Source organism: Morone saxatilis, unplaced genomic scaffold (assembly GCF_004916995.1).
Source record: "Morone saxatilis isolate NCDOM2014 unplaced genomic scaffold, NCSU_SB_2.0 Contig17, whole genome shotgun sequence".
NCBI lineage: Eukaryota > Metazoa > Chordata > Actinopteri > Moronidae > Morone > Morone saxatilis.
This window is the reverse complement of record NW_023339729.1, coordinates 8,748,381-8,753,803: the sequence shown is the minus strand read 5'-3', so window position 1 is coordinate 8,753,803 and position 5,423 is coordinate 8,748,381. Positions and strand designations below refer to the sequence as shown.

Here is a 5,423-nt window from a genome sequence, read left to right as displayed (position 1 = left end):
ACTAGATATTTTCTTAGTCTCACTAAAGTAGTTATTTAGATTAGTATTTATACTTTTTTCCTTAACTGGTACAACTAATTTACTTGGTTACTGGCAACTTGGCCATTTCCGTACGTTTTCTGATACCTCACTGGTCTTTATGCATCCATTGTCGTTGTGGAAAGTAATTATTGTTCATTTTGTACGTTATTACAACTGCTGTTTCTTCAGTTAGCATGATATACCATCAGTATGTCCCAGATGTAGATTGCAATAAGTCGATTAAGGTGCAATACCCGGGTCAATGCGCAATACACTTGATTATTATGTAATTCTTTGTAATTATCTATAACTTCTGCAACACCACAATCTTCAAACTCATTACTATTTTCTAATTTATGTCAGCAATATGGGGTTAGGGTTAGGGTGGGCTGTTTCAGTTATAAGACAGTATTAGTATTGTATCGTGTTTCAGTTTCATAGTCAAGTGATGTCTCTCAGTAAACTCAAAAACAACACAGCCTCCTTGGTCCAAGAGTCTTTCTGGGCAAATTTGAAATTTGAAAGGATATCTTCCCATCCCTTCTGAGCAGAGAAGAATGGTTTCAGTGCTTACTACACTGGACTTAAGCTTTTACAGCTTGTAAAAGGACATAATAGAAGCATCTCTACTCAGAACCAAATATGGAGGAATAAAATTAGCCTGAAGACGGCTAGTAGTTGAAGCCCTAGTACATCATTAGTAGATTTAGAGATTTGATTTGTATGCTCACGTTCATCACATTCATCCTGTAGCACAAAAGTAAGCATGGCTTTAGCTGTGGCACAAGCAAAAGCAAAGGCAGCAGAGCCCAGAGCACTGTCCACACACAACACCCTGCTAACTGGGCCACATACATAACGAGACGAGGATGTTCTATGTGTATTTAAGCAATCGGATCTAACGGATCAGCAGCAGCCAACATCTCCAGACCAATGGAGATATGTTCCATCCGAGCAAAACCCAGCGGACCATGGGTCAAGGTCGGTACCAGCTGCACTCCTAACAAACACGACATGGCTGTCAGGACCACCCTTCTTATCAGCCCCCGAGATGTAGTTTCACCTCATGAACCCACATCAGACACAGAGATACGCCCAGTGTTGTCAGTGCACATCACTCAGGCTTCCAAAGGTCAGCTGGGAAATGCAGTTTAGCTTTTAGTTTAGTTTTACTTTTGGTTTAGTACCCTTGACATTTTCTTCTGTGCATTGAAGCAAGGCCATATAGGATTTCTGATACCTCACTAGTCTTTATTTATCGTGGAAAATTATTGTTCATTTTGTACATAATTACAACTGTTGTTTCTTCAGTTAGTATGAAGCATCTTTGTTGGTTTAGTTGGTATACTTTTGTACCATTACTGTAGTATTCCTGTGAGGGCAGTTTTAGTTATAAGATGGTGTATGTTCTAAGAACTTTATTCATGGACATTTTTGTACCTCCTCAGCCTAAGAGGCATATTTGATTGTTTGGATAAACTGCTTCAATCAAGTAGAGGGAGGTCAGCCTTAAAGGAATACGTTAGTAGACTTCTTAGATCTTAGAAAAAAAGCTAATTTGCCAGGAGTTAGTTTACACAAGAAGACTGTTTACCATAATGATTGGCATATTGCATAGTGAGAGAGTTAAGTCCAAAGGTTAAAAAAAAATCAGCCTACTAATACTTCTAAAGCTTACTGATTAGCATGTGATATCTATCTCGTTTAACCAAATTAGACTAGCTGACCTGTAGTGATATTGTTCTGACGGTTCATTATTCTTAAAATACACCAATATGTCACCAACGTATGTCTGTAACTTCACTGATGTAAATAAAGTACCTACTGTATTTTAACCAAAATCATCCTCTTTTCTGTAAAGTATTGACATTGAGGTGGAACTTGAAGTGTAAAAATTCTGACTCGTTTCTGGGATTTAGGGCTCATTCCTGCAGTACTCTATTGGGCTTTTGTAATAATAGGTGCCTTCCCAGTTTCCAGTATTTATGCTTAGGTAAGCAAACAGTCTCCTGGCTGTAGACAAGATCATCATGGCTAGCAACTGCAACTTCGGACCACCCAGACCAAATTTAAATTTCAAGCAGGTGTCAACAAAAGCGGGAAAACTTACAATCGCCGATTTTCCCAAAGCTGGTACGAGCGAAAAAAATGGGCAGGGTGTGAAGTGGCTAATGCTCTGTTCTGCTACCCCTGTGTCCTAATTCACCCTGACAGCGCCAAGACGGACACCGCCTGGACAAAGACAAGTGTAACTGATATGCACCATCTCTCTGAAAAGGTGAAGAATCATGAAGCATCGAAGATGCATATGGACAGCTGCCTAAAACTTTCGGCCTTTGGGAGAGTAAACATTGCAACACAGTTGGATGAGAGCTACAGGTTAGCTGTGTGCCGTCACAACATTGAGGTGAGCAAGAACCGGCATATCCTAGGCCGCCTTATTGACTGTAAATGTGGAGGGGCTATGGTGTATGTTTGTTATTTTCATAAAAGGTGTATTAAAAATGACTGTATGGTTTAAAATCAGGCGAGAGAGCAGTTGCTAAAACCAAGAAAACCACAGATCCTTGCAGCAGAAACGTGTATGTTTATTACAGAATAAAAATGCAGGTTTAAAAAACACGGTTTAATAAGATTTAAAAATGGTAAGACAAATAGTAAAGGGCGTTAAAATGAGGGAAGGCTAAAAAACTGAGGGGTCGAGGGAGTCTAATAAACGAGTAGGCATCCCAGCTGCAAGCCCCCGGAGCGGAAGCCCCTGACGTGACACCAAAGCCCTAAAATACAACCCCTGGCGTGAACAGAAGTGACCGTAGAATAACAGAAAAATTACGTTTGTTTTTTTTTTGAGGATACGCGGGAATTTGAGGACACTCGCTGTCACTCCAAAATACCTCCCCCCGTGCCAAAATGTGAGAAATGACACATTCCGACAAATGAGTGAGAAGAGGGTTTTTAGTATGACGCAAAACAAATTGTTCTTTTTCGTTATTTACTGATTGAGATCATTTTTTATTTTAGAAATGATATAACATGGGGGGCACCGGAGGTCCGCTTTTGTGACTTTTTTTCGCCCATAAATCTGGATTTTCATGAGAAATTAGACTTACAATTTTCTGATTGGTCAATGTTTGTGGGTAATTTATTTAAAGGCACAAAATTGCCTTCATTTGATTCTCTGATGTGGCAGTTCCCTTGATGATCCTCTGGATCTTTTAAAAAGTAGGCTAAAACCTGATCGAATGAAACATCACTTTTTTGTTATTGGTTACATCTATGTAATAAAAGGAAAAACGTGTAGGCTATTAATATCCATCTCTGTACATAGACTACAGGAACACAGGAAAGAATTTAAGATGTTTGAAGTAATGGTGAGCCTAAAGACCGCACGTTGAAATTAGCTCTTGTCAGTTTACTATTACTTTGCATCATAATGGAAAGTTAGTGTTTTAATTTTAATTTAAAGAACTTCCGGTATGCTACGTAAATGCTACGTCACTTCCGTCATGCCAGGGGCACTTCCGTCAAGCCAGAGGCTTGTGTGTCACGTCAGGGGCTTCTGCTCCGGGGCTGCAGCTGGATAGTATTGAATAAAACAGTCTAGAGTCTTATCTGCAAAGGCAGGGGCTGCAGCACACACTCGGGGTGCCGGCGGAAGTGGCTCCGTCGCCGTAGAAAGCGTTGATACAATCTGTACTCGGTCCTGCAGCCTCTCGATGCCGCTGCACCGTCGTCTTCCTCAGGGCACTGACCTCGAGCTATCAGGAGAGCAAGACGGCAGTCACTGCACTTTAAACACACGTACATACAGCGGGTCACGCTTAGTCGTAGATCACTACTCACGCAGAAGGGCAGAGTATCACTCTGCCCGCTTCTTCATGGGGCCTTCTAACAATCAGTCCCTGGCTTCTCCGTCCAGTGACAGCTCCGGCGTGGTTACTGCGATCGGTCCCCTCTGTTCCTGCTTCGGCTTCCTGCCCTTTCCGCTTGATCCGTCTGCCCTGTTTCCTCTGGAAGCTTATTAGTCCGCCAATTTGACACTTCACAGGTTCAGGCGATTACTCCGTGAGGAGTCACATCCGTATGGGCTTTTCAGAATAAAAGCACAATACACTCCCAGTGTGCAATAAAAACACAAATAAAAACTACACACTAAAATCAGAAATATTGTAAATTAAAAACACACTGGGAGCTAAAAAGACACAATAAAATCTTACGTTTACCCATGTGACATAGAATCTGTGGCGTGTGTTTAGGTTAGCTTTGCGAGGGGTCCAGCAACCCTGGGATTTTTCGTGGTCTGGTCGACTGGCGAAATGTTTGAGGAGCACCTGAGAACGGCCACAGTCTTTAAGGGCACGTCAAAGACGGTGCAGAATGAGCTGCTGGATTGCATGGCATCTGTCATCAGAGAACGTATCGTGGAGGAGGTTAAATCGGCTAGATTCGTGGCAATCCAAGCAGATGAAACCACAGACGTGTCTACACAGACTCAGTTGGTGCTTGTGCTGAGATAAATGGACGGAAAACACGCTGTGCAAGAACGGTTCTTTGAATTTGTCCCCATCTTGTCAACAACGGCCGGCTCCATTGCCGATGCAATTTTGGAGAGACTGGACAGCGTTTTCACTGACGATGACAAGTGTAAACTCATTGCACAAGCTTATGACGGTGCCAGTGTGATGAGGGGAGAGAGGGCTGGTGTGCAGCAAAAGGTACGCGAAGAGTACAAAAATGCCCATTATTTGCATTGTTATGCACACCAGCTGAATTTAATCATGCAGCAGGCCACTTCGCACATCCCAGCTGTGAGAGTTTTTTTCTCTGACTTGGTCGGGTTAGGGTTAGGGTTAAAAACTATTTTTTTTACCCGGTCACCCAAACGCACGGCCCTTCTCGACCAGATTGTTGCACGAAGGCTGCCTAGAACAGCAGGGTTGTGAGTACTGTCTATGAGAACCTGGGTGACCTCATAGAGTGCTCATCACAACAGTTGCCCCCCCTGAGAAATTTGTCAGGAGCCGCCACTGCCTGACAGTGGTGCTTGATAAAAGGTCTGGAAGTGACCAATATTAGTTATTAGTAATCATTTTCCTTAGTTAGTGAATGCTTACAACTAAATTTTACAGCAATCTGAGAATGGAAATATGTTTTGTTCTGGAGAAAGAAATAATCAATGAACTGATTATTAGACCATTTTCAGGCTCCATTGATGTAGTTTTTAATTATTAATGATACTATGTAAATTAATTCTGTGTAACACCGTCCTCTTATCTGTTTATTTTTGTGGATTTATTTTTAGATTTATGAAAATCAGGAAGTTGTTGTGCGCTCAGAGCAGGGGACCTCCAAACCGCAGAAGACCTGTGATGATGTAGGTGAAGATGAACAAGATTCTGTGT

The 5,423-nt window shown here is 41.9% G+C and overlaps 1 protein-coding gene across 1 annotated transcript in view; it reads right to left on the bottom strand.

Moving 5' to 3' along the window:
* Positions 1-5,423, bottom strand: part of LOC118326567 — an 11,667-nt gene that overhangs the window by 347 nt on the left and 5,897 nt on the right. The window lies entirely within an intron of this gene.